The sequence below is a fragment of the Amblyomma americanum genome, chromosome 7, assembly GCF_052857255.1.
Source record: "Amblyomma americanum isolate KBUSLIRL-KWMA chromosome 7, ASM5285725v1, whole genome shotgun sequence".
Taxonomy (NCBI): Eukaryota; Metazoa; Arthropoda; class Arachnida; order Ixodida; family Ixodidae; genus Amblyomma; species Amblyomma americanum.
In genome coordinates this window covers 42,086,499-42,098,901 of record NC_135503.1, presented here as the reverse complement: position 1 = coordinate 42,098,901, position 12,403 = coordinate 42,086,499, and the positions used below count along the sequence as shown (strand labels likewise).

At 48.7% G+C, this 12,403-nt stretch overlaps 1 protein-coding gene across 1 annotated transcript in view; it reads left to right on the top strand.

Moving 5' to 3' along the window:
* Positions 1–868: 868 nt before the first annotated feature.
* Positions 869–12,403, top strand: part of LOC144098960 (uncharacterized) — a 162,303-nt gene continuing 150,768 nt past the window's right edge. The window contains exon 1 of the mRNA XM_077631949.1: positions 869–1,297. The gene's annotated coding sequence lies outside the window, so the exon portion shown is untranslated. The remainder of the gene's footprint in view (positions 1,298–12,403) is intronic.

The following is a 12,403-nucleotide window of genomic DNA, read 5'->3' as shown; positions in this document are numbered from 1 at the left end:
TTTCTCCTGGCACAGCTGCCGCTTCCACTTGTTAGAATTTTATTTCCAGAACGGACGGACGTCGACAACATCCGCAGACGTTTCAAGGCAGTTCGTTCGCCCATTTCTCCGAGGTCCGCGCGTCAGCACTCCGCATTGCCGTCTGGCCAGTCTGGCTGCGAAGGCCGCAGCGTTGATTTCCAACCGCCCACGCAGCAGCGATCACGAACGCGGCTCGTTCAAGCCCGTTACTTAGAGGTCTCCCAGCACTCCAGGCAGGCGGGTGGTGAGAGTGCAGTGACAGAAGCAATTGCCCACCGCTGCCAGCCAGACCGGGAGCGCCGACCCACGACCCTTCAAGAAGCAACGCGTCTGTGCTCTCACATCCCCCCCTCCCCCCAACTTGCACTTCATCCGCAGCGCGCAAAACCTTTCCCCTCTTCGCTCCCTTTACTTTTCCAGAAAGCAAGCGCACGCGTTTCTCCCGAACGGCAGCAAAAAGCCAAGAAGCGCCGCGCACGACGGCGGCGGCGTCGTGATCGTCGTGGTGCGCGGCCATTGGGTGTGCCGCCGGCCTCCCTCTGCGAGCGCGAGCAGCCATTGGCTGCCGACCGGAAGCCGGGGCTACCAATCGGGCACCGCGACGGGAGCCTCCTGGAGGAGGGCCCGCTCGAATTACTTCCCAGCGCGGCCACTGGCGCGCCAGCGGCGCTAGCTACCTCGCCTCCCCCTTGGCACCCCCACCACCCTCTCTAGGCGTGCGCAGGCTTACTTGAAGGGGGTAAGAGGGGGGTGGACGGCGGCCCAAGCAGCGGCAGCAACAGCAGCAGAAGCCGGCGGCTCCCCCTTCCCGGCGGTGGCCTCCCGAAAGCCAACAGGCCGGCCTTTTGTGAACGCGTCGGCAGCGACGCCGCGGCGGCGGTGTGTGCCCCCTCGCTACCCTGCACCGCCCGGCCTCCCAGCCTGCCCCCGATACAGAAGCAACCACTCCGGCGCTTTACGCGGCCGCCACGGCACACCACCGCCATCCGAACGGCCCCGCTGTTGCCGAACCGAGGCTTCGGGTACCCCCTCCGCCCCCCCTGCCTTGTGCCACCCCCCCCCCCCCCCCCCTCCGTGCACCACCGGTGGTGGGGGGCCCCCGCAGACAGGCTTCTGCAGTGCTCCCCGAAGGACAGCAGTGCTGAACCCCCGAGTTCTCCGCTGCCACTCGTTGAATGCGCCGGCTACCGCGGCAAGGGGAATACCCGGCGACGAGAGCCGTGTGTCCAGCGGTTGCCCTCTTCGCTCGGGTTGCTGTCGACGCCGCCGCCGCTCGGTGAGTGTGAACGCGTGCTCTTCTTTGCACGCATCAACGCGCGCGTGCGCTCTGTACCGTTCGCAGTATCTTTGTTCGCGTCCAGTGAATAACCCTCCTGTTTCTTAATGCGGCTCCCAAATAACTTTTGCCCTACTCTCAACCTGGCGCTCTCCTCGGCGTCAGCCCCTTGTGAAAGCATACTCTTCGAATTCGCGTCTACTCACTAGGCTGAAACCACACAACCGCCGCTGTTGGCAACATCATAACTCGGCACGCACAGATTTTAGCCAGGCAACTACAAGTGCGTGTACATAACTTTAAAGAGCCGGTATATCAGAACTCCTTCGCGTGATATTTGTTTTTCGTGATAATTCGGTGCGACCCACACACACTACACGAAGAGCCGACAGTCTGCTGTACTGGGCACGCAGTGTCCACCTGGACCAACAGATAGGCATTGCCAGTGTGACAGTGACTGTTCACGCCTGTTAGCTCCCAAGAACTACTCATTCCAAATTCGCCCAGCTCATAGTGAACGTATAATCAGGGGCTGTACCTATCTTTGCCCTCGCGTTGTGTTTGTTAGGTCAGCTTATCGACGAATAAGGCTTCTGTGTCGGTGCCTGGTTCCCTAATGGCTCCAATGTTACAGAGAAATACATCAAAAAGAGAGCTAGCGAGACATAACGGCATCCCATTTTTGTATTCCTATCAGATGTGCGGTCACGTCCACATGGCCGAAACCATATTGTGTGGACGTATGCACCGAGCACACAGGAATAGGCAGTGTACCATGTTTTAGGTCCCTTTCCTTCGTCTCATAGGCGGAGTTGAAGCTAACGAAAAGTCGCATTGCGAGTTTCAATGCACATGACATGACAACAGTATAAGGTTTTGTGTGTCCCTTTAAAAAGACTGCACAGGAGGGCTGGCGTATGACGTGCAGTGCCTCAAAAACTATAGGTTGACACCTGCAGGAGCTAAGGCGAGCGCAGATTAAAGCACCAATATATGCGCTGATTGTAAGGCCAGCTGACTTTGTCGGGGATTAAATAATATTTGGAAATTTTGGTTATTGAAGCTATACGGGCCGATAACTTTCTATAAACGTGCGTACAGTAACTCCCTGCATTGTCCGTAACCGAAGCTATGCATTCATTCACTGCCGAAACATGGCATATATGCGGATCATGGCGCGAACGCTTTAATGCAGGAACTGCGCAGCATATCCGTAGATTTCCTTTTTCACGGACCTCACGGACCAGTATCACCTTCCCAACAACCTCTGCATATCGCTTACAATCCTGCCCATTTCCCATTTTTGGTTTGAAATTCTTTTTTCTGACAAGTGGGTCAAGAACTGTTCAATGCAGTGGATTCCAGCTTCCTCTTCTATATTCATCTATACAGTTCATGGAGAAGAGCATCAGACAACAACAGGCGAAGGTGTAACAGGGAGGCCTAATATTTGGTTTCGTGCAAAGATGCCTCCTTCTTGTGCAAAGGCACTCTTGTGAACCATGCAGAAAGCTAGCTTCCTCTCGGCTTCTTGCTGTTCCAATAAATACCGGCTCTATAGCAAAGAAAGGCGCAAGGAGATACTGAAGTGGATGGCTGTAGCTGTTTCCTACACCCTTTCTTTCCAAATGCTTTGTTTCGTGTCAATTAAAAAGGGCACTCCAAAATTAATCGCGAGCCCGCTGATTATTCATTTTGAGTGAACACGCCTCTATAGTCACAGACAGAAGAAACATTTTTTTTGAAGGGCATAAAGGGATATATCTCTAAGAAGCGGGCTGGGTCAGTCATGTTGCATGAGAATAATTGATAGGCGGCTACATGCATATGCTCATTTGATATGTCCAGACTGCACACTAGCTTGCCTTATAATACCGTCTACAGCAGCTCCATTGCAGTTTTGAGTTGTATACCCAAAGAGGCCAAAAAAGCAATATATATTATGACCAAATGACTTGGCCAATAGGTGTGCAGGCGATCCTAAGAATGTTAACATATTAAAGCTCTGTCTTTTTGCTCTCAGTACTCATTTTTTAAAACAAAAACCATTTCCTAGATTTACGAGGAAGCAATGTCAAATTATTAGTAACAATAGCCATATCAGGAAATTTCATGCCCGATTTCTCTTCCAGCAGACAGGTCTTGTCTAGTTGCAGGCACAGTAACGACTGCCATAATTTACTATCCACTTAACCAACAAAAACAGCGTAAAGGACGACTTTTCATTAACAACAACAACAAAAAAAGAAGTTGGCATTGAACTTCCCAATCTACCTGTCACGGACATCGATCTGATTTAATTTTTTATCGGTTGATTCAATTGGCATAAATTGTACGTGATACAAACTAAAAACTTATCCGCCTCTCCTCTCTTAACTGGCGTTAAATCGCGACCCCACATCCTTCAATTCCTTTCAGATTTTCGCGCGTCTTTAAACCTTTAATCGCGGACACATTCCTATAATTATTGCGGCATTTCCAGGAAGACTGACGCCTTCGTCCTCGAACTTGCACATCATTCTCGCATTCAAACAGTCTGGCTCGCGCCTAATACGCTTTCAACTAATACAGATATCAAACAACGTCGTGCGATTCCGCTAAGACAAAATAATCAAACACACTAAAAGGTAAGGCGCGCCAGTCAGGAATCGAGCTTGATGTGCGAGCCGTAATAGGAAGAATATAAATGCGTGACTACTCTGGCGGGTCGGATCTGTGGCCGGCGGGCAGCATACGGAAGGAAGCAGCCTCGCGTCCTTATCGGCGACGCCCGGCTCCGGCAAATCGGCCTTTTATCGGCGCCGATGGTCGTGCGTGGTGGTCGGGATCAAGGTCCAGCCTGTTGGGTGGCGGTTGGAGGAAGGAGAGACAACACAGGTGGGGTGAGGGGCAGTCTGTTTAAGAGCGCGTGCTTACTGGAGGGACAGACCACACGTAAAGCGGGCAAGTGCAGTGCTGGTTGCGACGGCGGCGGCGACAACCTCCTCGCCCGTTTAGACGACGTGTAGACCGCTTTTTATGCGGCCTTCCTTCTCTCTGCCCTGTCGGTTTAAAATTCATTTTTTGTTTTTGTTTTGGCGCGTTTTCTGACGGCCAGAACTACCAGAATCATCTTGAGCCATCCAGCCAGGCACAGGCGAAAATGAGTAACTTGTAATTATGCTGCCCCGCCGCGGTGGTTCAGTGGTTAGGACGCTCGGCTACTGATCCGGAGTTCCCGGGTTCGAACCCGACCGCGGCGGCTGCGTTTTTATGGAGGAGAAACGCTAAGGCGCCCGTGTGCTGTGCGATGTCAGTGCACGTTAAAGATCCCCAGGTGGTCGAAATTATTCTGGAGCCCTCCACTACGGCACCTGTTCTTTCACTCCCTCCTTTATCCCTTCCCTTACGGCGCGGTTCAGGTGTGTAACGATGTATGAGACAGATACTGCGCCATTTCCTTTACCCCAGAACCAATTATTATTATTATGGAATTATGCTGCAAAGGTGAATCGGACAGAACAAAGATAATGCAGTAAGGAGAGGTGGACAAAAGCGTTTTAAATTCGCTATGCGCGCATGGAATGGTTGTCACGTGTCTCTAGTTTGCGAAATTGCATTATCGAATGCTTGATATTATCGTGATAAATTCATGACGAGTGATCAAAAATTAATTACGAATGAAACAAAACATCTAGTCTGTTTTTGCATCAGGCTGCCGTAATGAACTCTTGATGAGTTTTCCAGTTAACCTTTTTTATATTTTCCCAGGAGAATTCTCCCCCCAATTAAATGCAAACTGTGTGGCCAAGAATAAGCCACCCTTGCTCCCATATTATAACACGAATGTCCACGGTGTCCCGTGGACATTTCCCCCGGAGGACTTGCAGCTCCCGAACTCCGAAGAGTGGGAAGCCCCGTTACTCAGCTCTGAACCGCGGAGAGAACTCTTGAGTTGTGAGACGAGCCATAGAGGTCGTCAAGCGCCAAGGGCTCATGGCCAGTTGACGGGGTCTGACCCCCCCCCCCCCCCCCTCCCTTATTATAGTCTAATGGAGAGACCCTTTGAGTCGACGAATGTATGTTTTGACTTCTACAGAAACAAAAAGCAGTTTTTTCAGCACAAGTCATGAATCACGTTACAGTAAGACATCAAAAACAACAGGCCTCCCCTCACTGCCTGAGAAGCTTATAGAGAACTCCATCCAATTAGTAGTCTTAGTAAAAATTAATCCTGTGTTTCTTCCTGGGTTCGTTGATGCTTGTCCGTCAGCAAAACACGTATTTAATGTCAGGAAAATTGAATTTAAGAATTTCCCCGTAATTCGATTCAAACTTTTAACGTCTACACGAAAACGGACTCCATGATTATCGTTTTGAAATGAATGGCACGTAGAATCTACGCTGCGATCCACAATTTAAAACCTTTTTCGACGCACCACAGTTTACTTGCGAAATCGTCCGGTGGTGGCGACACCTGTACAAGATTTTTTTCTTTCGTCTTTAACTTACAAAAACCACGTTTTCACTTTGAGTAATGCCTTTGTCGTTAGAGGTTGGTAATCCATCTATACAGGCAGACTTGTTCAGTGTCACTTTAATAGCTGTATTACCGTTCGCTGAATAATTTAGGCAATGGTTATGGAACAATGGTCAATAGCGATGACACGTTTCAAAAGCTTTCTTGGACATGGCTTCGAATTCTGCGACAACTACAGAATATTGCGAGATACTGTCATGAGTACATTGATGGGAATGGTCGAACCTTCCAATGCGCGTAGCAAAAGATTGCTTTAAAGTTTGTGCCGCTCTCCCACCGAGCATTTGAGACTGCCATATTAAACCAACGGGGTTGGTCCTAACAATAACTAGCAGAAAACTACAACCGTCCCGCGGAAGAATCTGCGGCTATAAGGATTGTGATGGTGCAATCTTACAATATGCGAAAAAAAAATGCGTGCATAAACAACTTCCCATTGAAAAAAAATGCGCTTGTACAGGATTTCTGAGTATGATTTCAAGCATACATATACTTCAAGCATTGCCACAGACATTTTTTTTTTATTGCTTGTGAACTAACCGAATTTTGCATTTGAATCCCCTGGTTTTACCTGTCATAGGTTGCATACACACGGCGCCAAGATTATTTTAGAAAAAACAGCACTTATTTGCTACTTTCCGCTGGCACCTTTGCGAGGTCTTTTACGGTATACAAGCAAGGATCAGGTCTAGTTGGACGGAGGCTCAACAGAATTTATATCGCAAGAGCGACCACGTAGCCAAATGTTCACCTTCAAAGCTGTAACGATCATTAGAGCCATGCAGGTCTGAAAATGAGGGCTAAAATTTTTCTATACATGCACTTCCAGCAAAATGAAAGAACAGCTTTCGTGCAACATGCGTGCTAAAAGTTGAAACGGAATATGGCAGCTGTATATACATGGCACGGAGGTTTCAGTCACCAACTGAAATGCGTACACGTGGCGATTTTAGAAAGCATACGTGTTCAAGTTCAAATTGTTAATTTTATTTACAACATATATGTGTGTATACGTTCGGCTATAAAGTGATCGGAGATCACAGTACAAAGCAAATATCAAACGAGCGGCTAGCACTTCACATAATACTTTTTAAACACATGCTGTATACTGTACATACACAGTATTCTAGACATGAACTGAAAAATACATCCTCAACGTTTCCCTTTTGTGTTAAAGCGGCTCGAATTTCGCACAAGCTGTTTTTTGTAATATCAATATCCATAGACTGTAGTTGGTTTAGTAAGACGGGGAATGTTGAAAAACATCTGTTTTCCGTAGTTAGTGCGGCAAGAATGAATAAACCATTTTTCTGTATTTCGGTGGATATAAGTCATAATAGTTCGCGTGAGAGAAGTTAAGTCTAGAAACCCCCTATTATCGTGTACTGCAAAGATTTTTTGTATCTGGTTGCTAAATAACATTCGTACAAGCTCTGAACTGGTATAATCTGGTAGTGTGAAAATAGGATGATCGGTAGTAGTGTGGTAATAAACATTGGCTATGTAACAGACAGTTTTTAGTTTTGCAACATGTAGAGTTTACGCATATTTCATTCTGTTGTAGTGACCTAACCAAAAACCAGTAGCCGCCGCGGTGGCTGAGTGGTGATGGCGCTCGGCTACTGGCCCGAAAGACGCGGGTTCGATCCCGGCCGCGGCGGTCGAATTTCGATGGAGGCGAAATTCTAGAGGCCCGTGTACTGTGCGATGTCAGTGCACGTTCAAGAACCCCAGGTGGTCGAAATTCCCGGAGCCCTTCACTACGGCGTCTCTCATAGCCTGAGTCGCTTTGGGACGTTAAACCCCCATAAACCAAACCATAAACCAAAACCAGTAGTTTAAATGAGACAAATCTGACTGAGACAGGAAAGAAGTATCGGAATTTAGCAAGAATGCCGGCACACCTGCACAGATGAGCGACAACAGATTTTACTTGAGGGCTCCAGCTCATGTGATTGTGGATAAGTATTCCTGGTGTTTTTTGATCATCCCTTTGAATTCGATATTGGTGTTCCCAATCTTTGCGTCGAAATTCTGCTTATTACTAATTGTCTAGCTTGAAAAAAAGAACTGTTTTAGTTTTTTCAGTATTAGAAAGTATTGTATTGTTTTAACTCAATGTTTTTAACCCATCCAATGCGTCATTTATAATTGGAAGAAGTCGAAAGGAGGTGCGTTGGAAAAATAAACTTGTATCAGCTGCATATATCTGCATGATGGTTTCGATAATACTAGTCTGAGTTAAGCACTTAATAAAAGGACATCTCTTGCCTTCATCGTTCTGAGGACACAATTTCGCCTTATCAGTTCGAGGCACTTATTCTCCAACTACACACTACATTAGTTGCCGTTGGCATATTGGATTGCGAAACATTTATTTCGTCAGAAACAAAATGCAAATGATCCGTGCAAGGTGGTTATCAGTCCACGTCTGACAGCGACCCGAGTAGCCCACTCAATGGCCCGGGTTTGAACGCCCAGGCCTGAGCTGACCAACACGGCCTCCCATTGCTCGAGAGTAGGAACTTGTATTAGAGATTCCAGTGGCGGCTCCTCTTTAATGTTCCACAATATGTGATCGTAAGTGGCTATTTCACCACATAGTGTACATTCCGCGTCGTATAATCACCGGGATAGAATTTCGATAGTAAGTAAAGAGTTATGAAGGATCGCGTCTGGAGTCGCCTCCAGGTGGTCTCCTGCTCCTTACCTAAGGTTTTATCCGGAGGAGGGAAGATCCTCCATTCTAGTTTAAAATGATTAGTAATGTCGTGATATGATGCTAGGCCGTCCTTTGAGAAACTCTCAGTAACTACCGCGTCCCCTGCTCGGCTGACGAATACTCGAGCTTGAATTACAACTCCAAGCCAATCTAACCGCCAGCTTCACTTTCTGACAGTCGAATTTCGATTGAGGCGAAATTCTAGAGGCCCGTGTACTGTGCGGTGTCAGTGCACGTTAAAGAACACCAGGTGGTCGAAATTCCCGGAGCCCTTCACTACGGCGTGGCATGTACCTGACTGGTTCCGAGACGTCATACAGGCATTATGAACATAAACACACAATTAATGGTTTTTAAGGAAAGGAAGTGACAGTTTCACGTCACGCGGTGGGCACCTAACCGCGCCGAAAGGGAAAGGAGGAAGGTGGGAGGGAAAGAAGAAATGGAAACAGGAGTCGTATAAAGAACGGCTCCGGAATAATTTCGATCCCTTGGAGATCTTTAACGTGCACTGACCCCGCCCAGTACACGGGCGCCATTTTGCATTTCGCCTCCATAGAAACGTGGCCGCCGCGGCCAGATTCGAACCCGGGTACTCCGACTCAGTAAACGAGTGCGCTAACCACTGAGCCACCGCGGCGGATACACAAACGCACAGAGTGCGAAAAAGAATCTTAGTAGACCTCAATGTGCCTATACACTGCGAGCTGTATAAGAAATTGAGACACCCCGTATAGGTGGAGAACTTCTGATTGATTTCGATCATCCTTCTTTTTTTTTTTGTAACGTGCACTGAAATTTCAGTAAACAGGCCGCAGTGTGAATGCATTTTGCATGTATGAGCCGTTTATCGGTAAGAAATCACTCGCTCTTGAAGTATGAATAAATACCAAAAAGGATAGATTTCTCTTCGATAAGCGACTCAGCAAAACGACTTTTACGCATATACGGTGCACGAATCGCGTAATCTGTGTCCGTTTGTTAATTCGCTAAAGAAGTATGTATGACACAGATATATATCTGTTTGTAGCGGGAGACACGAAGAATGAGTTACTTGCGCATGTCGGAATTCAGAGAGGCAAGCTTGTGAAACGACACGTGGCGAGCAGCTTCGTTACTGAACTAGAACAGTTACCCAGCGACTACATATTTTTTTTTCTGACCGCAACAGTGATTTAATGGTTTCAGCATCCACCTCGCATGCAGGAGGTGCGGGGTTCGATCCCCAGTGCCGCCGGGTACCCACCGGTGATACAATGGGTAAAAGCTTTCTTGGTGTTTTCACTTCATTAAGGTGAAATGCTCGCGAAATGCATCTTACACGAAAAAAACCTTGCGCTATGGCGCTCTTTGGCCACGGATGCTCTTGCGCTTTAAAAATTCACCATCCTCATCACTGTACGTTTCTGTCTTGGTAGAGCGTTAACAAGAGAGGGGGGAGCCTCAGGGTGCTTAGTCAACGTTTCGACAAGAGGACTTGTCTTAGCCTGGCCCAGACGAAGATAAATACTCTTGCTGAAACGTTGGCTAAGCACCCTGAGGCTTCTCCCTCCTTTGTTCACTTTTTCTTTGGTTATCGTTTACTGCCAGTTAGTTACTCTCCGTACAGCTCTTCATAAGCTGCATGGATTTGGTGTGCAAAGACAGATGTGTTTTTTTTACTTCCGCTACTTACATGTACAGCTCAAGGATGTTATGAGTTAGTCGTCTAAGTTTGCTAAGTTTGCGTAGCCTTCAAGGGTTGTCCGACCACGTTGGTCAGTTAGAAAAAGTGCCGCGTCTGCCGTGCATGCATGCCGTGCACCATTTATACATAGTACGCTTTGAGTTTTTTTCTTTTTTGACTTTTTTGACCATATCCGCGAGTCATGCCTTTAAATGTGTGCAGTCGTCCAGAGGCCGTGTCTTATCGTAAGGAACGTATCCAAGTGGAAGCCCTCCCCCCCTCCCCCTGCAGTGTTCTTTTTAGGAATGGGCCTTGCTGCCCCCCCCCCCCCCCGCCCCCCCGGCCGGCTTCGCCCTATACAACTGCCTCGGCCCCTCCCGACAAAAAAAAAAAAAAAAAATCTGGCTACGTGCCTGCTTATCGTAGCTAAGGACAATATAACTTTCGTGATTTCATGCGAAGTGGAAAGCTTGAACGCCAGGGAAATGACGCACTTGGTAAGTTTTATGGCTCCTTGGTGCATCCAGAGTGACTACCCGTGAACCGTCGACCAGTGGCGCTACAGACATGTCCAAGACAGTGCTAATGGTGGTTAAAATGATGACTGGATGCACCATTTTCAATCACTAATCCGTGATTAAGTAACGTGTTCAATGATTAACGATGCTGTCGGATTCGACGTTTCTCAAGCTGCATTTGGCAGCATGGTTTGAATTTGCGCCACTACACAAGTCTGCTAAATGGGCCATATACGTCGACCATCCGTAACTCGGATTCGGAGTGGACCGGAAAAAAATTCTTCGAATTATGCGGAGCTTCGAATTAAGCGAAGCGTTTTCAATGCGCTTGCCGTTGACGGGACCAACAAAAGCACCAGTTCAAATAAACCGGCAGTTCGAATTAACGAGACACGCTCGCGGACATGCGAAAGCTGCTGCTGCCCTCTTCCCAGCTCGCGAATAATTATGATAATTGGTTTTGGAGGGAAAGGAAATGGCGCAGTATCTGTCTCATATATCGGCGGACACCTGAACCGCGCCGTAAGGGAAGGGATAAAGGAGGGAGTGAAAGAAGGAAGGAAGAGAGAGGTGCCGTAGTGGAGGGCTCCGGAATAATTTCGACCACCTGGGGATCTCTAACGTGCACTGACATCGCACAGCACACTGGCCCCTTAGGGTTTTTCCTCCATAAAAACGCAGCCGCCGCGGTCGGGTTCGAACCCGGGAACTCCGGATCAGTAGTCGAGCGCCCTAACCACTGAGCCACCGCGGCGGGGCCCAGCTCGCGAAGTGCAACAGCACTTTTCCGCTTGCGGAAGGTGGCGAAAGGAGTCCCGAAAAAGAACAAAAGTAAGTCAAAGAAAACAGTCGAAAAGAGGAAGAGAGAGAGCTTTCGGACTCGTCTCGTCTCTCTGCCGCACAAAAGCACCCGCAACGCAAACACGGAGGAAAAAGAAGCAGAGGGGGTCCCCGCGCAGCGAAGAAGAAGCAGGGAAGAAGAGGTCGGTGCTCCGTTGCGGTCGCGCGGCAACTCAGCGCTCGCTGCCGCACGCAAGAAGCAACAACAGCGTTGCTGCCGTCGCTGCTGCAGCGAAAGAAACGGATGCACGCGGCGGCGGCGGCCTGCCGTTTTTACGAGCGCCCCTTGTCTCTTTCGCCCCTCGCGTGGAAGGGGGGTGGCAGGGCGCGTGCGCCACACACAACGGTGCGCGCTGTTGTAAATCCCGAGAGCGTCCGCCGCGGCTAGCTAGCCGTGTATGCCGCGGTCGCCCGCCGTCGCAATCCTAGTCGCTGCGTCGTCGCCCGACCACTGCTTCCCTTCTCGCCATGCCTAGCTTCTTTCTCCTTTTTGTTTATTTTATTTATTTGTTATCATTGTTATATTTTTGCGAGAGCGGCCGGCCTTCTAGAGTGTGACTTGCTCGCCGCGGTGGTGGTGGTCTTCGTGGCACGCACACACCTGTGCGGCAGTGAGAAGTGTAGTGCTTTGCCGCTTCGGTGAAGCGGACCGGAGGGCCACCGCGCCACTTGAGCCGCCAGACCTCACTGCACTGCCAAAGCCCTGTGGACCTCTAGTGCAGTCACAATACTGATCGGGAGGTTTTTTTGTTTATTTATTTGCCTTGTCTTTGCATCGATTTACCTGTAGGTAGGAATGTTTCCGGGATATGAAACTTCGGCGTCGTGTACTGTGCGGGAA